The 27,088-nt window shown below is 49.3% G+C and overlaps 1 protein-coding gene and 1 non-coding gene across 5 annotated transcripts in view; one reads left to right on the forward strand and one right to left on the reverse strand.

The window, feature by feature from the left end:
• EPHB2 (EPH receptor B2) overlaps positions 1 to 27,088 on the reverse strand; it is a 189,435-nt gene that overhangs the window by 121,243 nt on the left and 41,104 nt on the right. The window lies entirely within an intron of this gene.
• Positions 15,694 to 15,767, forward strand: TRNAI-GAU. The gene has a single exon. It is a non-coding gene; the product is annotated as a tRNA-Ile (tRNA).

A 27,088-nucleotide genomic window follows, 5' to 3' on the forward strand; every position in this document is an offset into this window, starting at 1 on the left:
GCCTCCGGCAGCGCGGTGAGGACGTGAAGTGTGAGAGTGGCACAGACCTCTCACAAAGCACGGTATGCCGCGCCGTGGAGATTATGGTGGCAATGGGTCACGTTCATGCTATGGGACGGCGATTCTGGGCCCGGGAAACAAGCACGGACTGGTGGGACCGCATAGTGCTGCAGGTCTGGGATGAATCACAGTGGCTGCGAAACTTCAGGATGCGTAAGGGCACTTTCCTTGAACTGTGTGACTTGCTGGCCCCTGCCCTGAAGTGCCAGGACACCCGGATGCGAGCAGCCCTGAGTGTGCAGAAGCGAGTGGCCATAGCCCTCTGGAAACTTGCAACGCCAGACAGCTACCGGTCAGTAGCGAACCACTTTGGCGTGGGCAAATCTACTGTGGGGGTTGCTGTGATGCAAGTAGCCCACGCAATCGTTGACCTACTGCTCTCAAAGGTGGTGACCCTGGGAAACGTCCAGGTCGTCATAGATGGCTTCGCCGCGATGGGATTCCCAAACTGCGGTGGGGCTATAGATGGCACTCACATCCCTATCCTGGGCCACCAGGCCAGCCAGTATATTAACCGAAAGGGCTACTTTTCAATGGTGCTGCAAGCACTGGTGGACCTAGTGACTGCACTCTGTGTGTGACCTGCTGTTGATCCTGCCCATGTCTGTACTGTTAATGGTGGCTGTCCTATGCAATTAACAAACCCCTCCCCCCCCCTTCACACAAAGTCTTCTGCAAAGAAACGAAAACAGTAATGAACAGCAAACTATTTTGGCCTCAGACAGCACAGCACCCTGTCCGAACACAGCGGAGAGCCAGCACCCAACGTGCAGCCCTACACAGCACAGGGTCCTGCATGTTGCTAAGGGACCAGCAGGGCTTCTGGTTTTCAGGATTTAATTTCCTTTTTTCAAGGTTTATTTTTAGCAATTTTTGAATATTATGTAGCTGTTCAAAACTGGGGGTTGGGGGGGGCTTTCTTTTTGTATATACCATAATGAGGAATGTTGTAATGAGTAATCTCTTTGCAATGTTCTCTAGTACACTTTAATGTAGCACTAAGGAGCCTTTAGTGTGCAACAGCAGGGTCTGCATAGACCAACCCATGCACAACATGCCAGTGCGCTTTAGAAATCACACCCCCAGAGTCCACATTGCTGCTCCGTGTAGACAAGCCCGCACATATAAGCAAACTTTTTTGGTGTCTTTCTAGTGTTCCATTGGATAAACACTGATTTCATTTTAATTTTTTTGTATCAGGGATGTGTTATCAATGTTCATCAGTTAAAACTGAAAATCAGAACCCTATGTTTAGAGCACCTATAGAGTATAAAACCCTCCTACACCATGAGGTCGCTGGGAACAGAGCCAGCGCCCAGGACAGAGTTTGGCTGAACTAAGACCGTGATACACTATGGAAACCTCAGAACGACTTGGGTGAATCTTGCCTGTGAGCGTCAATGAATCAATGAAACAAACCAACCATGCATCCAGGCACCACCAAACATGTGGACAAGGGGGATCCAGTGGATCCAGTGTACTTGGACTTTCAGAAAGACTTTGACAACGTCCCTCAGCAAAGGCTCTTAGGCAAACTAAGTAATCGTGGGATAAGGGGGATCCCATACTGATCAATCATTGATCAATAACTGGATCAAAGATAGGAAACAAAGGGTAGGAATAAACAATCAGTTATCACAATGGAGAAAGGCAAATAGTGGGGTCCACCAAGGATCTGTGCTGTTCAACGTACTCATAAATGATCTGGAAAAAGGGGTAAACAGTAAGGTGGCAAAATTTGCAGATGATACAAAATTACTCAAGATAGTTAAGTCCAAAGCAGACTGTGAAGAGTTACAGAGGGATCTTACTACACTGGGTGACTAGGCAACAAAATGGCAGGTCACATTCAACACAGATAAGTGCAAAGTAATGCGCATTGGAAAACATCATCCCAACTCTACATACAAAATGTTGGGGTCTAAATTAGCTGTTACCACTCAAGAAGGAGATCTTGGAGTCATCAAGGGTAGTTCTCTAAAAAACATCTGCTCAATGAGCAGTGGCAGTCAAGAAAGCGAACAGAATGGGATAGAAAGTAAGACAGAAAATACCATAATGCAGGGGTGGGCAAACTTTTTGGCCTGAAGGTCACATTGGGGTTGCAAAACTGTATGGAGGGCCGGGTAGGGAAGTCTGTGCCTCCCCAAACAGCCTGGCTCCCACCTTCTATCTGACCCCCTCCCACTTCCAACACCCGACTGCCCCCCTCAGAACCCCCGACCTATCCAACCCCCCCTGCTCCTTGTCCCCTAACCACCCCCTCCCAGCCCCCCCCCGAGTGCTGCAGGGGAGGGGGGACAGCAGGGGAGGGGCCAGGGGCAGCCTCCGCAGCCGGGAGCTCAAGGGCCAGGCAGGACGGGCCCGCGGGCCGTAGTGTGCTCACCTCTGCCATAATGCCCATATAAATCGGCGGTGTGCCCGCACCTTGAATACTGCTGTGACCTTAACAGCATCCAAACACAAGGGAGTCAATGGTATCTGGCAGGGAGTTTCATCTAGCCTGACCAGTTCAGTGTACTCCAATTCATTAATGTCATAAACTGTATCACAGGGGTCCCCAACACGGTGCCCGCGGGGGCATCTAAATGTGTCCGCGTCCTGGCCGGCGGTGGAGCATCCGCCGAAATGCCACCAAATTTCTGCGGCGTTTCGGCGGCGACCCCTCTCGATGACGTCTCTTGTCAGCGGCAAGTGGCGTCATCGAGAGGCGTCGCCACCGAATTTCTGCGGCGTTTCGGCGTTGCTGCCTCTCGATGACGCCACTTACCACCGCCAAGAAACGTGATCAAGAGGTGTCGCCGCCGAAACACCGCAGAAATTCGGCAGCATTTCGGCGGATGCTCCACCGCCGCCACGGTCCTTCGTCTGGCGCCCACCAGACGAAAAGGTTGGGGACCACTGCTGTATCAGATCTGTGTCAGGTAAGGTATCACCATCTGGGAAGACAAAGGGAGCTGGCAACCGGTACTTCTGCGGAAGGTTCTGACTGAGAGACAGTCAGCCATGCTGGACAAAGAGTGGTTGGTGAGAGAAACCATTTTAACCAATGGCTGTACCTTGCTAGATGAAGGTGTGTGTTTTTCACTTTCATCTGCTTGTAACCATTTCCACCTTCGCTTTTTATTTGGCATCACTTAACCTGTGTCCTCTTAATGAACCTGCTTTATTTTAACCTAAACCAACCCAGTGCTGTATTTGAATTGAGTTTTAACTCCAGTTAATGTGGCAAGCTGCTGGATACTGACTCTTTAAAGGAGCAAACCAACCATATTATTCCTCGCTCATGGAAAGGGCTGGATTCGCAAAGCACACAGTTTTGGGAAAATTCAGTCCTGGGGGTGTGTTGGGGTCACTTGGCTGGTGATAACCAAGGTTGGTGGGTACCAGAGTGTGGCTGGTGTGTAACAAGCAGGCTGCGACAATCATACTGCTGAGCCTGGGCTGCTTAAAACACACAGACATTTGGTACATGCTTGTCTCCTGGCTGTCAGAGTCAAGGCTGTGAGCCACAGCTGCAGAGCATTTAAGTACCCCAGGGTTACAGGGAGGTGGTAACACAACCCCCTCACTAGTCTGGATTGCACCCCAGAACATGACAACTGTGTGCAGTTCTGGTCACTCCATCTCAAAAAAGATACATTAGCACTGGAAAAGGCGCAGAGAAGGGCAACAAAGATTCTGCATGAGGAGAGATTAAAAAGACTGCGACTGTTCATCTTCAAAAAGGGATGGCTAAGAGGGGCTCTGACAGGTGTATAAAATCTTGAATGGTGCTGTGGAGAAAGTGATAGGGAAGTTTTATTTACCACTTCACATAACACAAGAACTAGGGGTCACCCGATGAAAATGATAGGTAGCAAGTTTAAAACTAGCAAAAGGAAGTACTTCTTTATACAACACAATCAATCTGTGGAACTCATTGCCATGGGATGTTTGAAGGCCAAAAGTATAACTGGGTTAAAAAATAGATAAGTTCCTGGAGGACAGGTCTGTCACATTACGCCCCATATTCTTCATAAAAATATGTTATAATATGAATATAGCATACCTTAGAGATATTTTATACAAGATGGGTAATGTGAGATATCATTGGAAAGGTTACGATTTATTGAATGTGATTATACAATCTGTGTGCATATATAATTTCTGTATCTGGAGTTAGGAATATTGACTATGTAACAATTACAACGGTGTTTGCACCTGGAAAACGCCCACCAGACAATAAGAAATCAGCCTGCAATGGGCCATCAGGAAAAACAATAAGACTTTGAAGATACTAATCTCCTGCCTTCCTGAGAAGCTTCTTGGGATGCTGCTTTGACACTGCAAGGTCAGGTGACTCTTATCACCTGGTACGGAGTGTCACCTTGAACACTGCTGGTATTTTTCCACTGGGAACGATGGATTCCCACCTTATGTAAAACTTATTTAAGGGTGGGAAGTGAGTCTATCAGGGTCTCCGGTTCTTCACTGAATCACTGCCCAAGGTGACTGCTGGAAAGACTGAATTGGGGAAAGAACTGGACCCAGGCTAGAAGGTGTCTGGCTTGTGAAGAATTTAATATCTGGAACTTTAAGCTGCAAACAAAAGCAGTTTGTCTTCAGGGAACTCTGCAATCTGCCTGAGACAGCTTTGGGGGGAAAAATTACTGTGTGGGGCCTGTTTCCATTGGTGTATTGGGCTTGGTTTGTGTGTTTTGTTGTGTTTGCTCGGTGGTCTGATTTGTTCTGTTTGCTGTCCCTTATAATCTCTTAAAATTTACCTTTTGTAGTTAATAAACTTATTTCTTGTTCATAACATAACCCAGTTTGTGCAATTCATATCTGGGGAGGAGCTGTACATCTCTCTCTCTCCACACTGAGGGTGATTGATATGAGCTTGTGCTGTGAAGATTTTTCTGCATAGCACAAGACAATATTATTTTGGGTTTACTCCACATGAGAGAGGGGTGAATCCCCGAGCTGAGTCCTCTCACACAGAGCTGATTTCAGTCTGTGTCTGCAGCCTTACCTGGGTGTGCCAGAGGAGGCTTGAGGGCCTGGCACAGCAAAGACAGGGTGAGGGAGCCCAGGCTGGTGGAACGAGCGGGCTCAGTGAGACCCCAGCATCAGGTGGCATCTCGGACAGGGGATCCAATCCGTCACAAGGTTCATCAAGGGCTATTAGCCAGGGTGGTCAGGGACGCAACTCCATGCTTTGGGTGTCCCTAAACCTCTGCCTGCCAGAAGTTGGGACAGGGAGCAGATCACTCAAGAATTGCCCTGTTCTGTTCATTCCTTCTGAAGCACCTTCTGGCCACTGTCACAGACCGGATACTGTATTAGATGAGCCACTGGTCTGACCCAGCATGGCCATTCTTATGATCCCGCTACTGCTCTACTCACAGTGTTGGGCTCCTCTCTCGGCACTCTTGGGGTCAGAACCTTCTCTGAATCTCCTGCCATTGGAACCACCACTCCGCAGAAAACTCACTGATCATTTGCAAATCTTAGATGAAAACTTACCTTTGTATCCCTACTGTGATGGGGCCACCGAAGTGCCCAGATTAGACAGACAGAGATAGACCTTGCCATTAATCTCTGCTGCCACTATTAATCTTAAGTAGGAGCAGAGAGGTTATTTTACCTCTATATTTGACACCGGTGCTGGAATCCTGTGTCCAGTTCTGGTGCCAACAATTCATGAAGGATGTTGATAAATTGAAGAGGGCTCAGAGAAGAGCCACGAAAATGATTAAAAGATTCGAAAACCTCCATGACAGTGACAGACTCAAGGAGCTCCATCTATTTAGCTTAACAAAGAGAAGGTGAAGGGGTCACTTGACCACAATCTGTAAGTGTCTACAATGGGGAATATTTAATAATGGGCTCTTCAGTCTAGTAGGGAAAGGTCTAACATGATCCAACGGCTATACATTCAAACTGGAAATAAGGCATAACTTTCTAACAATGGACACGGTTGATTCTCCATCACTGACAATTTTTAAATTAAGATTGGAAGTTTTCCCTCAAATATCTGTTCTAGCAATACTTTGGGGGAAGGTCCCTGACCTGTGTTATTAGGAGGTCAGATTAGATGATCACAAGGTCCTTTCTGGCCTTGGAATCTAGAAGTTATCATTGTAATAACTTTATTAAGCCCTGTAAAGCATATTGGGACACAATGGGTCTGACAGACCCAAAGTAAAGATCTGTTGGGCTGTCTCCTTCTCAAAGCCAGTCACATGCTACAGTCCAGACTGCCTCAATTGTCACTATCAATGTGAAGCCACGTGACAGCTCAGGAGTGTCCGAAAGGGTCCCTTCCTCAGGCAGAGGGTGCTAAGGGGGCAGATCCGGTATGTGGGCTGCTCTGTTTTCCTGCACTGTCTCCCAATGGTCCAACACACATTTTCCCATCTATCTTGTGGACGTAGCTGAACGCGGATGGTTGGAATTCCCATTTTGCAAGCCCCCTCTAATGAGCTCCCAGCTCACTCCTGCTCTCCTGAGTCCCTGGCTATTGACTCTGGACTGTGCATACGCCCATGGAGAGGTGGGTCAACATGCCCTTGGAAGTGAGGTTAGGCAAACATGCTGCTGCTGAACTGCTGGCCTGCATGTCAAAAGAGTCATTTATACCAGGACTACAAAAGTCAAACAATTGTTTGTATAAACAGCTGAGGGAACAAACTGGATTTTTCTCCCACTAAATTCACTGATTGCACTAGATCAATCACACTTGACCACGACAGTCCACTTCTCCAAAGCGCGGTCCCAAAGGGCTGTCATTCAGTCAGGACAGGGTGCTAAGCCAACCCACTTCTTCACTTCTGCTTTGAAAGCCCGCTCTTTTCTGCCATCTTTGATTTACTTTTTATAGATAAGCTTCTGGCTCTGAAAACATTTTAAAAGCTTCAATAATGACCTGACCACAAACTCCCTCAGTAGCCCTAGCTAGCAACAAACCACAGAGGAAGGCACAGAAAGAATCATAAGGACTCAGCCACATCACCGCCATGCAGGAGAGAGCAGCTGGCACAGAGGCAGGGAGTGATACAAGCAGATCTTCACAACTGCCAGTCTCCCAGCATTCACATCTTCACCCAGGCTGCTAGCCAGCCTCCCCTTTGCCAGTGCAATGGATGCCTGCAGAATTCTGTGCCTATACCTTTAAGCCTGAAAAATGAATTGAGACAAATCAGAGTACTTGTGCCTCCAGATACCCAATGTCTGCCAGCTGATACATGGCACAGTTTGGAGCCCATAATCCAATGAAGGTGCAAATTTACAGGCAAAAGCAGTACTCGCTAAAGGCAGGCCAACCTTCTGAGAACATGAAGCTATGCGTCATGGCGGCCTATCTAAAAATCAATGTTTGTAACATTTGGGGGAAGGAATGGATGCACCAGCTCTCAGGAGTTAAGAACATAAGAACAGCTGTACTGGGTCAAACCAATGGTCCATCTAGTCCAGTCTCCTGTTTTCCGACAGTGGCCGGTGCCAGGTGCCCCAGAAGGAATGAACAGAGCAGGGAATCATCAAGTGATCCTTTCCCGGTCATCCACTCCCAGCTTCTGGCAAACAGATGCGAGGGACACTCAGAGCATGGGTTGCAACCCTGCCCATCCTGGCTAATAGCCATTTATGGACCTATTCTCCATGAACTAATCTAGTTCTGTTTTGAATCCTGTTATAGTCTTGGCCTTCACAACATCCCCTGGCAACGATTTCCACAGGTTGACTGCGCGTTGTGTGAAGAAATAATTCCTTTTGTTTGTTTTAAACCTGCTGCCTAGCAACTTCATTGAGTGACCCTTAGTTCTTGTGTTATGTGAAGGAGTAAATAACACTTTCTTATTCACTTCCTCCACACCAGTCAAGATTTTATAGACTATCATATCCCCCATTAGTTGTCTTTTCCAAGGTGAAAAGTCCCAGTCTTTTTAATCTCTCCTCATACAGAAGCTGTTCCATACCCCTAATCATTTTTGTTGCCTTTCTCTGAACCTTTTCCAATTCCAATCTATCTTTTTTGAGATGGGAGGAACATATCTGCACATGTGTGTACCATGGATTTATATAGTGGCATTATGATATTTTCTGTCTTGTTATCTATCCCTTTCCTAATGGCTCCTAACATTCTGTTCACTTGGTTGACTGCCACTGCACAGTGAGCAGATGTTTTCGGAGAGCTCCAAGTGAGCGCATAACTGGAATTCCAATGCCTGCCATTACATATAGTCTACTCTATACTATCTATTATCAATCTATCACTTTACATAACAGCAGTCGCTAAGGTATTTAAGCACTGTACAAAACCAGAGAGTGACTGAGATGAGTATTTATGTTACATACACTAAAACTAGGTTAAAAAACCAGGGTAAATAAAGTCAAGCACTCAAAAGTTAGGAAATGCCAGTATTATGGTCGTCTGTGCAACCTTAATTCGGCTCCCCTTGCGCATATACAGCATGATACAGTCTTTAATTATATCATCTCATACTATTTTTCCCCTGGGCCCCCTGCCTCATTCAGTACACAGGATGGAGCATGCTCCAGGAATGCACTGGGGTTTTGCTGTGAAGAACGCAGTTGTGCGTACAGCACCTCAGTCACTGTAAGAGCTGGAAGGTGCATAGAGAATGAGAGTGGGTTGTAGGACACCCTTACAAGTACAGCAGGGGAGGACAGCACAGTGGCTTGAGCATTGGCCTGCTAAACCCAGGGCTGTGAGTTCAATCCTTGAGGGGGCCATTCAGGGATCTGGGGCAAAAAAATCTGTCTGGGGATTGGCCCTGCTTTGAGCAGGGGGCTGGACTAGCTACCTCCTGAGATCCCTTCCAACCCTGATATTCACCTGCCTTAGAATACCAGCCTGGAGAATTTTCTGGCTCTGCTTTTAGCACAGATTCCCTATGTGATGTCACACAGGTCACTAAAATGAAAATATTTGCAGGTGTCACTGTGTGTGTTCCACATTTGCTGGGTGCTCAATGTGAGACACTGGGGGCCTGATTCTTAGAAGAGCTGAGCACTCACAACTGCACCTTGTTGGTTGGTCCTGCGGTTGCCTAGCAGCCAGGTAGTCCTGACGTCTGATCCTGTCTCTGCCACGGCCTCACTATAGGGCCTTGGAAAGTCTTTCAGTCCTGGTTTCCCCTTCTGTAAAATGGGGGTGATGATCCTAACTCACCTGCCTCACAAAGCAGTGTTGCACAGAGCAATTAGTTACTGTCAGTCCTAGGATTTGAACATAGAAAGCACTATAAAAAGCTACGTTTGCTGAAAAATCTGGCTCCCCAAACATGGGTGCCCAATCACCAAGGCACCCCAACTAGTGGATAAGTATCCACAGGAGATAGGTAGGGGAGGTTAATGCATTGACTTCACACCTTTTGTTGATTCACCCAAACTTTCCTGAACGCCCCCATGTAGACAAGCCCATAGATGTGGCAGATTCTTTCGGAGGGGCTGGGGCTAGATGGCAGAGATTTGGCTCAGCCATATTGGAAAGCTGGGTTCTAGTCTAGGTTTGTATAATCTCTCAGTGAGATTAGAGCCGTGGTGCTCAAACTTTTCCTGTCACCCCTTCCCCTTTACCAGCAATGGAATCTGCCTGTGCCCCCCTCCATTCCAGCACAGTTGGCTCAGCAGAGGAGCCTGGGCTGATCACAGAGCTGGGACTAGAGGCGGAGCTGGCCTGGGGGTGGAGAGAGCAGAGCTGGGTGGGGGCAGAGTGGAATTGTGGCTGGAGCTGGGCTGGGGGCGGATCAGGGGGCGGAGCGGAGCTGGGGCTGGGGCCAAAGCAAAGCTGTGGCTGGAGGCGGAGGCGGAGGCGGAGATGGAGTGGAGCTGTGTCTGGAGCAGGAGCAGAACTGAGTGGTGCTCCCTCCCTGCCCCCCATGCTGGGCTGGCTTGGGCCCCGCCCTTCACCCTCCTGTCTCCCAAACATTCCTCTGCACCCATCTAGGGGGGCACGCTGTAGGGATATTAAAGAAGGTTTATATTAAACATGGTTTAGATGAGAAATGATTTATTGATTTATTGTTAATTGATACTTTATAACTTAAGGTTTATGTTAGAAGTAAATTTGTGATTCCCAACATTTAGCCTTAACCTGCAAGCCACCAGCTGTGTCTGTGTGAAGCCTGCTCAAAGAGATACTTGGTATAAAACTTGCTAAACATTAATTAACTCTAAGTAAGCCAAACCAGTAGCTGTTATAGTGTATAGATAGAGACCCCCACCCTCTGTAAGTTTTCATCTCACTTTATCTTTGATTGTTAAAAGACAGGGAGTCTCACATAAATTGGTAACACCCCAAAAGGTAAAGAAACAGTAAAATAGATGTAATTAAGATAGAGAATGTATGTGAATGAATGGTTAGGGAGTTACCAGCCTAAAGAATTCAGTGTCGGCTGAAGAAGGTGTCAAGTGGGATCAACCAGATGACCCTCGGAGGGCAAACTGGAATCCACCCACCACACTTCAAAGGAAGGAAGAACAAAACATCTAACAACATGAAGCCAGCACCTGCTGATTGATTTAGCAACAGCAAAATGAAGCAACTCCTATGAACTAACATAGGGAAAAATCCCTATAAAACTGGACTCTAAAGACTGAGGACTTTGAGTCTATGGTTCTGCTGCCAGCCTCCAGGAGCATCAGATGCATCTGACACAGACTCGGCTCCATCCTCATGACCAAGATACCTGGCCAGTAACTTGGCATGAGCAACGTCTAGGCTGGTAACTATAACATCTATACAGAACACGTTTTTGTGTGTGTGTGTGTGTGTGTGTGTGTGTGTGTGTGTGTGTGTGTGTGTGTGTGTGTGTGTGTGTGTGTGTGTGTGTGTGTGTGTGTGTGTGTGTGTGTGTGTGTGTGTGTGTGTGTGTGTGTGTGTGTGTGTGTGTGGAATAAGTAGTGATAGAAATAAGTAGTAAAACAACGTTGTTTGCTTTTGTCTTTTATGGTATTTACAATAAATGTGGCATCTTTGCCTTATCCCTCTTAATAAGATCCTGCTGGTTTTTATTATACTGGTATAACAATGCCCCACGGTTTGGAGACCACTGGGTTAGAGGGCTTGGTCAGTAATAAGGGCTAACACCAGTCAACAGATTAAATGAGACTTGAACTTAAGACCCCAGATCAGTGCACCTCCCTCCAGGTCAAAGGAAGCTTCAATGGGGGAAAGCAGCACCAACACGGGCAATAATAATTCTGTCCATGTCCCATCCAGAGACGTGCTACGTGGCAAGACGCCGGTGCGATGCATACAGAACATTCAGGGTTTTCAGAAACAAGCTGTACTGAGCAAAACACAGATGGGAAACAGCAATTTTCAACAATTCTTAATCTTAACTTGCCCAAATATGAATGGATTTACCCAGGGCCATCAAAAGGCACCTCCCTGACTTGAGGGCTTTTCCCTTACCAAATTTCAAACTCTTGCTGCAAACTATGGATGTGTCAGAGCTGGTTTTTTTTAATAAACTAAACTAAAAAACGTAAGTAATTTTACAATGGAACGCGTTAGGCAAGCTAAATACAGGGGGTCCCCAATGGCTTCAGCGTGAGTGGCACCAGGGTGCCTGAGTGCTGAACTATGGTCCAGTCTGTGTGCATTTACGAATATCTATGAAACATGTCTTTGTAATCCCTGTTGTTCCACAGCTCTCTGTATGCACCTCCTCTGTTCTCCCTTGGTGCTCTGCCTCTCCACAAACAGTGCATGCATCCTATGTGTGATTTAGCATGGGGAGGTTGGGCGGGAGAGGTGAGCATAGCATGGGGAAGGCGAGGGACACACGGAGAAGTTAAGAGCAGACACAGAGAGCGAGAAGGAAAAAGAGAGAGGGACGTGGGGCACAGGAGATATTCTTGGAAGGCAGCATAAGGTGTTGACAGATACCAGGGTCAGGGTTAAGAAAACAAGGCAGTGAAAGCTGCAGAGACCCCCCCGGGGCTGAGGCTGACCTCACCCAGCGCTGCAGAAAGGACACGCCATTCCACACATACGACATCCTCACCCGCCTCTCCGCATGCAAGTCTGACCCCACTCGCTCACTGACAGTGCGCACAGCAGCTACTCAGCCCTGGAAGTTAGGGTGATGCTTGCAAATGCACACCCAAGCGATACATCCGACTCATTGTGCTGCCCAGAAGACCCCATCAGTCAGTTCTCAGCCTCAAGCCCGGTCTGAGATCCATTTGAGCCAACAGCTCCCCCCACCAAACCCTTCTAGATCAGTTCCTGCTCAGTGAGATAGCCTGAGCTTCCAAACTGCAGCTCTCCTGGGATGCAGGTCATTGGTGGGACAGGCCCTCATGGCTCCCAGATGACACTGCTGCTGGACAGAAGAGTTCTCCAGGGTCTGGAGCTGTGCTCAGAGCTCTGTGCAAGGAGACACAGACCTTAAGCCTTCTGCATTCACTTGGTTCAACCTTGTCCACTACTGCTGGCATCCCCAGGGATCAGGGGTAGAGGGACTGCAGCTAAGCAACATGTTTCTGTGTTTGCATATGCATGAGTGGGCACGTGTGTTTATATGTGTGTGTGTGTGCATATATGTGTGGGTTTGTATCTGTGTGTGCCGGTGCGTCTGTCTGCACATGTGCACTATGTGTGTGGTTGGGGAAGGGAATTCGGTTTCACAGCTGGCTGACCCCACCAGCCATGCGTGAAGGGTGTCTGGGTGACCAGAAAGGGGCTGCATGGTCGAATGGCCGTCACTGAGTGTAACCCACACACGGCGGGAAATGCCTGTGTGGGGCAAATCCCAGACACTCACTTCGCTCGGGGACCTTAGGAGCCTCATTTCCACGAGTGGTGCTGACCCCCCTTTCTCCCAGGCCTGCGGTTCCTCTCTTCCCCAGCTCACAGCGGCACCGCAGCTGCTGTATGGACCTCGGCCTGCAAACCTGTCCTACCCCATTAGCCCCACTGGCGTCCAGCTCAGTAACAGGTGTCTGCTCGGCTGCTGCAGGCCCTACGCAGCCAGCCCTGGAAGCTGACCCTGGGTGGCCGCAGATTCTGAACTAAGCTCATTGCTGGCCTACATGGGTGCAGCTCCCCTGAGCTCAGCAGTGAATGTGACACTGTGTTCTGGGCTCATGCAAGGGGCATACGGGGCTTGGAAGGGTCAGTGTGGAGAAAACGTTCAGGTGAGATATTGCATGCCAAGCCTGCCCTGTCTGATTCAGCCCACTGGTTTTCCACTCATCTGGGACAGAAAAAGACGAACTGATCACTTAATGAAAATAAGTGGTTACCTAGGTTCAGGTGATCACGACCTAATGACATTTGTGATGTGCACACAGAATACAGTCCAGCCTCTCACACAGTGGTTCTCAACCTGCCGCGGGCCACTTGCAGCCCAGTCAGTACACAGCTGCAGCCCATGTGACATCCTCAGGGCCATCAGGGAGTATATATTCTGTGGATGCAGCCCACATAACACAGAGAGAGTTGCATATGTGGCCCACAATGGTAAATAGGTTGAGAACCACTGCTCTAATATATAGACTTGCTGCAGGAAATGGGCCTCTTTTCCAAAGTTGAAAACAATTACGAGCAAAACTGATTGGAAGAAAAACTGTAAACCAAACAATGGAAAGGATAATTGAAAGTTCTTAAGAAGAGTTTCTAGAGCCCCCAAGCCCCACAATTCCATAATACAAAAGCAGGCTTTGTCAGTTAAAAAACAACCCTGGTCAAGAAGGGAAATGAAAGCAGCAGTAAAAAAAAAAAAAAAAAAAAAGGCACGTATCAACTGGCAAAAGTGGGAACCTGACACCAATGACTATAAATTAGCATTATGAAATTCAGACAATTGATAAAGGAAGCTAAAGGTATCAGTGAAAAATCAATGACACGTGGGTTTAAAGGGCAATAGGAAAGAATTCTCTCAATATATCAGGAACAAATGACATCCTACATTCATTACTATACCGGCACAGTCAAATTGTCCACAACAATGCAGAAGAGGCTGAAGTGTTCAATAAATATTTTTGTTCTGTGTTTGGAAGGAGCAGGATGATGTATTCACAATGTACAGTGATCATGAAATACTTTCTAATCCATTAGTAACTAGCAACAGCAACTGCTAAAGTTAGATATTTTTAATCAGCAGGACCAGATAACTTACATCCAAGAGTTTTAAAATAATTGGTTGAAGAACCCTCTGAGACATTGATATTTGATTTTTAACAAATCTTGGAACGCTGCGAAAGTTACAGAGACCTGGAAAAAGCTAATACTGTATCAGCTTCATATTTTAAAAGGGTAACTTTAGGCCAGCTAGCCTGCCATTGATCCTGGGCAAATCATGGAAAGGCTGATATGGGATACAATCAATAAAGAATTAAATGGTGGAAGCATAATTACAAATTTGGTTGATAAAGGTAATTGTGTTGACACAGTATGCTTAGGCTTCTGTAAGACACTTTACCTGGTACTGCATAACATTCTAATTAAAACATTCTGAAAAGGATCTAGGAGTCATGGTGTTCACCCTTCAACAAGGATGTTGAAAAATCAGAAAAAACTGCAAGAATGATTAAAGATGAAAGCAACTCAATCTACTTACTTTATCCGCAAGAAGGTTAAGAGGTCACAGTCTATAAGTGGAGCGGATACAAAATTTATACCCGCGGATGCAGATAGCTACAGATATAATGTGGATCTCGGCGGAGCCGCAGGGCTCTACCGGGAACCACAGCGGCAAAAACAGCAGCATGTTGGGCTGCCGCTCACAGGAGCCAGCACCCAGCCCAGACAGTTCCTCCAGCATGGCTGTACCACTCCCATCCCTGCCCACTGGGGCAGGCACCAGGCTCACCAGCAGCTGTCCCTGGTCACGCTAGCGTGTGCAAGCATCTTGCACACTCCCGGACGGGAGACCCAGTACACTAACCCCCCTGTTATACACACCCAATACAACAACTATCCACACGCCCCCCCTGCACACACCCAGTGCACTAACCACCCCTGCACACACCCAGTGCACTAACCACCCCTGCACAATACATTAATCATCCCATACATACACTGCAGTGCACTAAGCTTCCCCCTCTCACGCCCATATACTCTGCACCTGACTAGTTTGGTGCCACAAGTCACGCAGGGAAGCATGGGAAGGAAAAGAGGAACAGGGGCTGGGATGTGGGAGCCCAGCCACCCGACCTGTTCTGTGCATGCAGCTCCCGGAGAGTGGGGCACAGAGGAAATGCAGGCGTGGGAGCCAGGGAGAAGGCACCCAGTTAATCAGGTGGGAGGCACTGCCAGGACTCCTTGAGCCAATCCCAGGACAAAGGGAAGGCCCCAGGGAAGCCATTCCCATAGACCAGTGGTTCTCAAACTTTTGTACTGGTGACCCCTTTCACATAGCAAGCCTCTGAGTGCGACCTCCCCTATAAATTAAAAACACTTTTTATATACTTAACATCATTATAAAGGCTGGAGGCAAAGCGGGGTTTGCGGTGGAGGCTGACAGCTTGCAACCCCAAGGGCTCCTGACCTCCAGTTTGAGAACCCCTGCCACAGAATATCTGCAAAGGCTCCCAGAGAAGGCCCTGTCTGTGCCAACCACAGGATTACACCAAGCCCTTATACCTGCACTGATGTCTATGCAAAGGAGGGAGAACCGGCTAGCTCAGCTGGTTAGAGCATGGTGCTGATAACGCCAAGGTCATGTGTTCAAGCCCCATGCTGGCCACTCCGTGTGCAGAATGGAGAGGGTGGCTTCTGCTCTTTATGGACTAGATGACCTCCTGAGGTCCCTTCCAACCCCGATATTCTAACTCCTAACCTGCTGCTCCCTGCTTGCCTGCAGCATACCCAATTCCTGCGCATGGGACACAAAGGCGCACGGGGCCCTTATGGGCAAGACTACACAGGCAGGCATGCCCCTGGTACAGCAGGCATCAGGGAGGGGCCAGTGCAAGGCAAGTCACGGAGATGGCTCCAGTGCTAAGAAGAGTGTTTATGGGACAAGGTGTGGTGGAGCTTTCTGTACCCCTGAGCATGGGCAGGGAGTGCTGGGCTGTGTGCGGGCGGGATGGGGAGAATCAGGGCAGGCAGTGCTAGTCTGTGCCCAGGGCATTGGGGGATCTCTGTGGCCCTGAGCATGGGGCAGGGAGTGCGGGTCTGTGATTGGGGCATCAGGGAGGACTGGCTGTTATCCTGCTCCTGGGCACACATTTAGGGTGACCAGATGAGATGAAGAAAATATTGGGACACTGGGGGCGGGGAGTCTGCTGGCGGAGAAAAAAACCAAAACAAACCAGTGCCGCCAGCGGAGTGAAATATCAGGACCCTACACACACTGCATCTCTGTGGCTGCCCTGCCCATGGCCAGTTAGCCGTGGTGTCAGGTGTGACTCCTGTTCACTCAGCCCCACCTTGAAGTCATGTGGCCAAGTCTTTTCGGATGGTGCTGGGGACCCAGCCTGGTGGTGTAGCCCCTCGGTGCAGTCGCTCCTCCCCCGTCTGTACCCACACTGGCACTGCCATCCCCTCCCCGAGATCCCTCCCCAGGCAACGCCATCCCAGCGCCAGGCAGCTGCCAGTCTGCCCAATCCGAGCGGCACCACCATACTGGGACCGAAACACTCAAAGGGCTGCCATCTCTGCTCTAGTGCTGAAAATTAAATTAAAAGCGCGACAGGGACAGTTAATTAAAGCAGATTAGTGCGAGACTAATTAGGGACACTGACACTGGAACCATCAAGCCCTGTGATGTTAATTAGCTGTTCATTAATGTCAGCTCCCTGTTCAGTACAGAAATATGAACAGCCTTTCTCCTGGGTTCACTCACGCAGAGCAAAGAGCCATGTTACGCTTGCCTCTTCCAGGAGTGTGGGCTGAGATCCTGCAGCGGGGCCCCCCCACGACGGCCCAGCGAGCTCCTGGCTGCTGCCTGTCCCCCTTGTCTCCCGCATTAGTGTGGTGCGCGGCAGCAGGCAGACCCTGCTCTCAGTTACTTCCGTGCACATGAGGGTTACCCCGGGCTGGTCAGTGGCCTCACCCTGGATTTACGCTCTGGGTCTGGATCCAGGCCTGCCAGTGGATCAATGGCTGGGACACACTAGCCACCCCCCAGGGATGCAGGGAGCTGTCTGGTGTCTGTAGAGACGCAGTGGTGATGGCATGGAATCCACCAAGCATCCTGCCTTGGGGCCTGGCCTCACCCGTCTCCAGACTGGACCCCAGGAGGGGTTTAGGATGGGCAGGGCAGGGCGGGCAGCAGGATCAGAGAAAGGCAGCTCCTGGCAGGCCCAGGGAGTGTGCGTCAGACTGCAGCTGGCTGGGATCCAGAGCTGCCAGGAGGGGGAAGCTGCTCTCACCCAGCCACCAGCCCCATCGGCAGAGGCACAGTCTGCAGCCTCTTGTCAAAATGTTTGATTCCTGCAGCCTGCTGGAAACAACAACTGGCATCAGTGTGGGCACCCGCTGCCCTGCCCTCTGCAGAGGAGGCACAGCAAAGGGGCAGCAAGGCCCCAGCAGGCGCTCACATGACAACCGGCACCCAACTCAGTCACCTGCCCCACACATACAGATCCCAGTCCCAGGTGACAGCAAGGAGCCACCGTAACACGACCTGCAGCACAAGGACAGCAGAACCTTCCCCAGCTGTGCATGGCTGCACCAAGGGGGTCAGCCAGCCGGCACAATGAAACCCAACACAAGAACGTGTCAATTGCAGCCACGCCATGGACAGTCCCACAGTACTGACCACCACTGCATGGCTACACTGGGAGCTGTGGCGCACAACAGCCCCCTCCCAGCCGCAGCTCCTCCCAGCACACAACACCCCATTCCAGCCGCAGACCCCCAATGCCCCCTCAACACCATCCGACAGAGCTCCAGTACACACCACCTCATCCAAGCCACAGACCCCCCATACACCTCACCATCATCCGACAGAGCTCCAGCACACAACACCCCATTCCAGCCGCAGATCCCTGATACACCACAACACCATCCAACAAAGCTCCAGCACACAATACCTCATTCCAGACACAGACCCCCCATACACCTCAACATCATCCGACAGAGCTCCAGCACACAACACCCCCTCCCAGACACAGACCCCTGATATACCCCAACACCATCCAACAAAGCTCCAGCACACAATACCTCATTCCAGACACAGACCCCCAATATACCCCAATACCATCCAACAAAGCTCCCACAAAGTACTGATCTATTACTCACACTAATTAGTATCTTTCTTCTCAGTATCTTGGGCTTAGTCTACCCTTGAGCTTATTTTGGTACAAGCAACATCACTCGGTGTGCATAATCCATACCCCTGAGCGATGTAAGTTACACCAACCTACGTGCCAGTGTGGACAGTGCTATGTTGGTGGGAGAGCTCCTCGCACCGCCATAGCTACCGTGTCTCTCAGCGTTGTTATGCCAACAGGAGCGCTCTCTTCTGTCGGCATAGAGCATCTTCACCAGCTGCGCCACTGGAGCGCTTCTAGCATAGACTAGCCCTTATGTCTCCTCACTCCTCATGGGGGGACGTGCTACTCAATGTGCCACAGGCCATGAGCGTCTGTCCCAATATGAGCCCAAGACATCCTGGGAAATCTCCCAGCACCTGAACACATTGCAACCACGGTGCGCCCAGCCGCTCTCCTGCTCATGCTTTGGCTCTTAGCAGTGGCTTCCCCGCACTGCACTCTCAGCTCTCCTCTTACCCCCACAAGGAAGGGCCCCAGCCACATTCATGCAAAATGGCCGAACGTTCAGCAGATCATACCCCAGCTCACAGCTCCTCAGTGCAAATAGCCCTTGAATGTATTGCCAGTTAGTCGGTGCTTGCACCACAGCTCGTCTGAGCACAACCAGAATCCTGATGTATCACAACGGAGGTTTCTAGTGTGAGCCTGCCGTGCACGTCTGTCCCACCACAGTGCACTCCAGTGCAAAACACCACTTCCCAGCAAAATGCCCCACCACACTGGCCTTCTGAGTACAACCCTGCCCTATAGAGCTAGAGACAACATGGCACATCCCTCTTCAGCCCCTGGTCAGCAAGGCCTTCTGCAAGCAGTGACCGGCATAGGGAACTCATCCAACAGCCGGTGCAGAAGACTGTGCAGGCTCTGGAGCGAGGACTCTGTTTGTGTATGGTGCATGTTGGCCAGGGGCAGAAGCTAAGTGAAGACAGGAAGAGATCTGACTCCGCTGCTCGTCCTGCCCCCAGAGCATATTTAGGGCTTTCAGAAGGAAACAAAACTTGCTTTTCTTAACACTAATCAATTTATAGCAATCAACATAAAACCCATTAGGAGCTGTTCCCCACTGGAGTTTCAAAGAGACTTCTGACCCCACGAGGCACTGAGCTGATTGATTAGAAATTCCTGACACTAATGTGTGTCTTAGAAGGGTCCAGTGTAGCTTTAATTGCTCTCTCCTGGGACAGTGATTGCATGTCCACATCTGTCAGTCGCACTCTGCATGTACGGGAGGAGAATTCATGAGCAATACTGAGTTGCATGGCACAGCTGGGGAGGAGGCGGAATCTGCTGGCTTAAACAACCTCTGTAAATCCCATGGGGCAAATCATTTGCATGATCCCTTTTTCCTTGGGCAAGAAGCTTTAATGCATCAAGACATAAAAAGAACCACGCTACGGAATGGAGGCAGCCTGTGTAGTGGTTACAGCGGCAGTTCTCAAACTGTGGGTTGCGGCCCCAAAGTGGGTTGCAAGTTTGTTTTAATGAGGTCGCCAGGGCTGGACTCCCTGCAGCCCGGGTCTGAAGCCGGAGCCCGAGTTCCGCCGCCTGGGGCTGAAACTGACACCTTAGCAACTTAGCTTTGCTTGGCCCCTGGGGTCCCAGGCAATCACCCCGCTTATCACCCCTAATGCCAGCCCTGATTCTAGACTCTAGAGTAACACAGGGCACTGGGGTCGAGTAGTAATTTTTGTTGTTCAAAGTGGGTCGCAGTGCAATTAAGTTTGAGAACCCCTGGGTTAGAGGACAGGGCCGGGGCCCACGATTCCTGGGTTCTGTTCTGGGCTCTGTCATTGACTCCTTGGGTAACCTCAGACAAATCACTACCCCGCTCGGTGCCTCAGTTTACCTCACATTAAAAAAACAGGGTTACTGATCCTTATCTTCCTTGCAGGCCCTCAGATGAAAGCTGTTAGAAATAGGAAGAGTATGATTATATTTCTGATTAGATGCAGAGGACAGTGTAGAAAGAACTCATCCTTCATGGACATATGTGACCTCCTTGGCTGGCTGTTTATTGATGTTGCATAGCCTGCATGCTATACATTAGTTTGCCATGCCTGGGTGCCCATCCTTTTGTATGTTCCACCAGCAGTGGAGTGCATTGGCCACTCAGCCTGTCACGTAAGTTACATAACATGGTGTTGATTGCACCTGCCCTCATCTTGCTGGCAGAGGGGAAGGGCCGAGGTTCCAGCATGCAATGCAGCATGACCTCTCCGATCATGCTGGGACCTGTGCTCCCGATGGGCTCAGGAATAAGATGCAGATCTGCATGGGCAGTTCTCATGAGCTCCATAGGCTGCCTGACGCTCCCCAGGCTGCATTTGGACTGTAACATAAAAGCAAAGTCAGAAGTACAAGTCAATGGCATGGTTCTTGCCCAGGCCTACAGGAGTATCGCACAAGGAGATCCCAACTCTTGTTACGCTAACTCTGTTCATTTGCTCCTCTCCGTTTGGATGCTGACGTGACCCAGAGCCAGATCCTTCACTCTACACAAGACAGTTAAAGACCATGCCCAGGGAGATTACATGACTTGCCCAGGGTCACACAGGCAGTTTGTGGCAGAGCTAAGCGTTAAACACATGAATCTCTGAGTGCCAGGCCAGCACGTTAGCCACAAAACCACCTTCCCTCTCCGGGATTCCCATGGGGGCACCCCGCGGCCGTTTGGGCAACAAATGAGCTACACGCATGTTGAGTTCAGAACTAAGGGACTCTTTGAGGAGACAGAGACCCACGCTGCACACATGGACTCAGAAGAATCAGTCTCTTAGAAAGCCAAGTGACATGCCAACCTGATGAGGGGTGCCTGGGAAGGACAGGCGGACCTTCTCCTAGTATTTGAGAAGTGCTTCCCAAACAGCTAGGCTCTGCCAGGACGGCCCCTTCACCACTCATCGTGCAGCTAGGCTGCAGACTGGGTCACCGAAATGTGCAGAAAGCCCCCATAGATTAGTCCATTTTCCTGACATGCACAGGGAAGCAACGATGGGTGCCTATAAAGAGAATGCAGGGGGATTGCTATAGTGCAGAGACCCAACCTCTCCTCCTACACGGCCCCATCTTCAGTGCACCCCTTCCATCTGGCCATAAAGGGGGGGCACGTCATGGGAGGGGAGGGGCACAACCGGATTGCTTGCTCTCAGGGTGAGAACACCTGCCACAGACTTGTAGGTCTCTGTGGGCGTTTGCTCTCATTGGTCTCCTTGAGCAGAGACTTTCTCTCCTTTCAGAGGGCGTTCACAGAGCAGAAAGCAGAGCTCTCCCTGTCGCCTCTTAGGAAGGGCTGCAGCTCTTCAGGAAAAATCAGCCTGGAAAAGTGGGAGAGGCCCCCTATCAGGGGCAGGATGCGGCAGGACTTTTGTTCCAGCAGAAGCGCCCTGGCACCCACTAGGTGTGGCTGGGTTGGGATTGCTTGTTACTCAGGGGGCGGGTCAGGCCATGATTTTTAGCAGGACAAACCCTGTTGATGGTACCCATTCCCTTTAGGAAATCTAAAGGGCACATGTGTGTGTGCAGAGGAGGTGCCTTTGTTCTGGGTTATTCCTAAAACTGTGCACAATCCTCGCCCACCAAAACTCCAGTGGCAGATGTCTCACCCTGAGCAGCCTGAGAAGCGAACACTTGCCTGGCTTGGGTATGGTAGGGCAGGCTGCTCTCAGCTGCAGCCACAGCAATTCTGCTGACGTCGACGGGGTGCCTGGGATGTCAGCAGTGTCACCGAGAGCAGCAGCGGCCCCTTTTAGTTACAGATTATTCTTCTGCATCATAATGCTGCTTCCTGAGGAATAACCAGGGTTAGAAAAGCTCCTCAGAAGCTACTCAGGGAAGGCTGGGGGGCAGGTTCAGGAGACGGAAGGGACAGGGAGGTTGAGTGTGGGGCAGGAAGGTGCAGGGGTGGCTGGAAGCAGCAGGGAGGTAGAGGGAGGCGGGGTGGGGCTCTCCCTATGTGACTGGCGGGCTTCCCTGCTGCCTCAGCCCATGTCCCAGCAGAGCAGACCCGCTCTAAGGGTTCTCAGGCAGGTTCAACTAGCTTTTACTTTAACAGATTAAAGGAACTAATCTAGTTAATGAAAGCAAATCAGCCTGAATGAGCCTCTCTCATCTCCGCTGGGGCAGCAGGTCGCCGCCGGGGAGCTCAGCTCTCCATTGCTATTAGGTGCCTTTAGCTCCCAGCAAGGACTCAAGTACTGAACTAAGTCTCCGTTGCTGAGGCAACCCCACAGCTCGTGGCCTGGCCTTTCACCTCCTGAGCAGGCACGCGAGGCCAACAGCCGCTGCGAGTCTGCACCCAGCACTCGGCAGACGCTGGCAGCTTCCTTTCTGGACACGTCCAAGAGGAAATTAGCCAGGTCCGTCATGCCTGCCAGAGTCGTGCCCCAGGGCTGAGGGCACCGTGCCTGGAGGCCAGGCAGAACTGATCCAGGGGCAGCAAGGTCACTTGGTGAAATGTTCACAGCGGGAGGGAATCCAGCTCCGTTCACAGGCAGTGCGACGGGGGGGTGTCTACAGCCTCACACGGGGGAGCACGGCTGCTGGCGTGCAATAAGCATGGCAACATCCGCACCACTTCCCATCAAAGAACAATCCCGAGCCCTGCTCACACCCCACGGCAGGTCAGCATCGCTACCCGCTCCCCGGTGGCACAGGTCTGGGACAAGCGGCAGGGACGATTCACAACATTTTCAGAAGTGACCATTGAATTTGGGCAACTCAGTAGGGGAGTGCGGGAGCCTGACGGGCCTCAAGCGTCGGGAGTGCGGGTGCCTGACTCGCCGACGGGCCTCGCGCGCCGACGGGCCTCGCGCGCCAGGAGCGCCGGGGCCTGACTCATCCACAGGGCCCAATTGACAGTGGCAGCAGTGCCTGAGTCATACATTCATCGATTCCAAGGCCATAAGGGACCATTGTCTGATCTCCTGTAAATCACAGGATTTCCCCAAAATGATTTCTGGAGACAATCTTTAAGAAAAACATTCACTCTTGATTGAAAAATAGTCACTGATGGAGAATCCACCACGACCCTGGGTAAATTGTTCCAACAGTTAGTTAAAAATGTACACGTTCTTTCCAGTCTGAATGTACCTGGCTTCTACTTTCAGCCACTGGATCATGTCAGACCTTCCTCTTCCAGACAGGAGATCCCGTTATTAAATAGACTCATAAGAACGGCCATACTGGGTCAGACCAAAGGTCCATCCAGCCCAGTATCCTGTTTACTGACAGTGACCAATGCCAGGTGCCCCAGAAGGAGTGAACCTAACAGGTAATGATCAAGTGATCTCTCTCCTGCCGTCCATCTCTACCCTCTGACAAACAGAGGCTAGGGACACCATTCCTTACCCATCCTGGCTAACAGCCATTAATGGATTTAACGTCCATGAATTTATCTAGTTCTCTTTTAAACCCTGTTAAGAGTCCTAGCCTTCACAACCTCCTCAGGCAAGGAGTTGACTGTGCACTGTGTGAAGAACAACTTCCTTTTGTTTTAAACCTGCTGCCCATTGATTTCATTTGGTGGCCCTTAGTTCTTATATTATGGGAACAAGTAAATAACTTTTCCTTAGTCACTTTCTCCACACCACTCATGATTTTATATACCTCTATCATATCCCCCTTTAGTCTCCTCCTTTCCAAGATGAAGAGTCCTAGTCTCTTTAATCTCTTCTTATATGGGATCCATTCCAAACCCCTAATCATTTTAGTTGCCCTTCTCTGATGCCAGTATATCTTTTTTGAGATGAGGAGACCACATCTGTACACAGTACCATGGATTTATAGAAGGGCAATAAGATATTCTCCGTCTTATTCTCTATCCCTTTTTTAATGATTCCTAACATCCTGTTTGCTTTTTTGACTGCCTCTGCACACTGCGTGGATGTCTCCAGAGAACTATCCATGATGACTCCAAGATCTCTTTCCTGATTAGTTGTAGCTAAATTAGCCTCCATCATATTGTATGTATAGTTGGGGTTATTTTTTAACCCCTTAGTTTTGTGAGATCTTTTTCAAGTTCTCTAGTCTGCTTTGGTCTTAACTATCTTGAGCAGTTTAGTATCATCTGCAAACTTTGCCATCTCACTGTTTACCCCTTTCTCCAGATCATTTATGAATAAGTTGAATAGGATTGATCCTAGGACTGACCCTTGGGGAACACCACTAGTTACCCCTGATAATTTACCATTTATTCCTACCCTTTGTTCCTTGTCTTTTAACCAGTTCTCAATCCATGAAAGGACCTTCCCTCTTATCCCATGACAACTTAATTTATGTAAGAGCCTTTCATGAGGGACCTCGTCAAAGGCTTTCTGGAAATCTAAGTACACTATGTCCACTGGATCCCCCTTGTCCACGTTTGTTGACCCCTTCAAAAAACTCTAATAGATTAGTAAGACACAATTTCCCTTTACAGAAACCATGCTGAGTTTTGCCCAACAATTTATGTTCTTCTATGTGTCTGACAATTTTATTTTTTTACTTATTCTTATACTTATTCTTTAGCTATCTTCCAGTCACTGGGTACAGAAGCTGATTTAAAGGACAGGTTACAAACCATAGTTAATAGTTCCGCAACTTCACATTTGAGTTCTTTCAGAACTCTTGGGTGAATGCCATCTGGTCCCGGTGACCTGTTACTGTTAAGTTTATCAATTAATTCCAAAACCTCCTCTAATGACACTTGAATCTGTGACAATTTCTCAGATTTGTCACCTACAAAGGATGGCTCAGGTTTGGGAATCTCCCTAACATCCTCAGCCATGAAGACTGAAGCAAAGAATTAATTTAATTTCTCCGCAATGACTTTATCGTCTTTACATGCTCCTTTTGTATCTCGATCGTCCAGGGACCCCACAGGTTGTTTAGCAGACTTCCTTTAAATATGGGAGACCAGAATTGCACACAGTGTTCCAGATGAGGTCTCACCAGTCCCTTGTATAATGATACTAAATCTTCCCTGTCTCTACTGGAAATATTGTGCCTGATGCATTCTAGGACTGCATTAGCCTCTTTTCACAGCCGCATCAACTTGACAATTCAGTCATCCTGTGATCAACTAATATACCCAGCTCTCTCTCTTCCTCTGTCACTTCCAATGGATAAGTCCGCAGTTTATAGCAAAAATTCTTGTTGTTAGTCCCTAAATGCATGACCTTGCACTTTGCACTATTATTTTTCATCCCATTTCTATTACTCCAGTTTACATCCAGATCTTCTTGTATGATATTCCGATCCTCCTCCATATTGACAATACCTCCCTGCTTTGTGTCATCTGCAAATTTTATTAGCACAGCCCCACTTTTGTGCTAAGGTCAGTAATAAAATTGTTAAATAAGGTTGGTTCGAAGACCAATCCCTGAGGAACTCCACTAGTAACCTCTCTCCTGCCGGACAGTTCCTCTTTCAGTATGAGCCGGTGTTGTCTCTGCTTTAACCTCTGGACATCTAATAAAGTGCTCTTACTTCCCAATTATCATTCACATTTTTTCTGATAAAATTCTTCCTCACCGATGATTTGGCTCAAAATTGTTTTCGTGAAACATATATATATGACAGGTCTGTACCTGTGATATATATATCATTGTACCTAAGTTACCAGTAATTTTTAGTTCTGTGATCAGTTCCTCTATCCCTGCCAAGACAAGGTCTGATATAGGACTCCCATGTGTTGGATGCAAAACTTTTGGAGTTTGGAAACTGCCATCTATAATAATTTAGAAATTACAAAGGATGTTTTGGTACTGGCAGCATGAGACCTCCAACACGTCTCTCAGATTGACGTCCCTCATGATCACACAGCTTTTTTCCTACAGCTCATAGGGCTTGACGGGGCTCAACTGTCAGGTGTGTCACTGCCTGAGTCACTGACAGGGCCCAACTGTCACGAGTGCTTTGTGCTCCCTGGTACAAGTCTGCCACAGAGCCAGTAACACAACCCAAAGCCTCCTGCCACCCAGAGCTGAGCCCTAAGCAGAATACTTGCTTCCCTTCCCCACCCCAAAGAAGCTAGAGAACCCCTGAGAAGAGGGGCTATGCCAGGGCTTTGTCCAGCACAGGGTGAGGCCCCACCTCTCACCTCGAGGAGAGGTCATGGCAGCTTCCTGTGGGGGAACCGCTGGTTGCTTTCCTTGTGCAGCAGCCTAACCTTCTGCGGTCCTGCAGATGGGTCTGGCTGGCGCTGGGGTTCCCGCTAACAGGCACTGAGGTTTTTATTGATTTAGAAAAATTATTTTCCTAACAAGCCCTCTCTCGGGCTCCCATTTGCCACTGGTTCCTCCCCTCTGCTGGACACCGTGGGTTTCCATGCTGGTTCCATGGGAGAGAGGTTTCCAGCCAGCTAGTTTTAGTACAAGGCTCTGAACATAGGGAGAAGCACACACTGTAAAGGAAATCTCTGCCGTTCTGTTCACCTCTGACATGCGAATCCCATCACCCACCAACAGTCTCTGGGCTGTCTCTCATCACAGGCACTGGCCAAGTTTTCACACCTGAGCTTCCTCGTGGGACTCTGCCATTAGGTAAAAATTAAAGAACCCTCACGGAGGGCAGGAACTGAGGAGGGGTGACCCAGCCTGACACTCATATTTTAACCTCTGACCCCAAGGGGGAGACACATTAGCTTAGAGGGTGCAATATTGAGCTGTAAAATGGTTCTGCCTTGCTTTCCTGGTACACTCTGGGGACTTGGCTATCCAGAGTTGTTCTGTGTTCAGCGCAGTGCAGACTGTTACAGAAGAGATGCACAGACTGTGCTCTCTCCTGGAGATTTTATCTTTGTTCCTCC

This window comes from Mauremys mutica, chromosome 21 (genome assembly GCF_020497125.1).
Source record: "Mauremys mutica isolate MM-2020 ecotype Southern chromosome 21, ASM2049712v1, whole genome shotgun sequence".
Taxonomy (NCBI): domain Eukaryota; kingdom Metazoa; phylum Chordata; order Testudines; family Geoemydidae; genus Mauremys; species Mauremys mutica.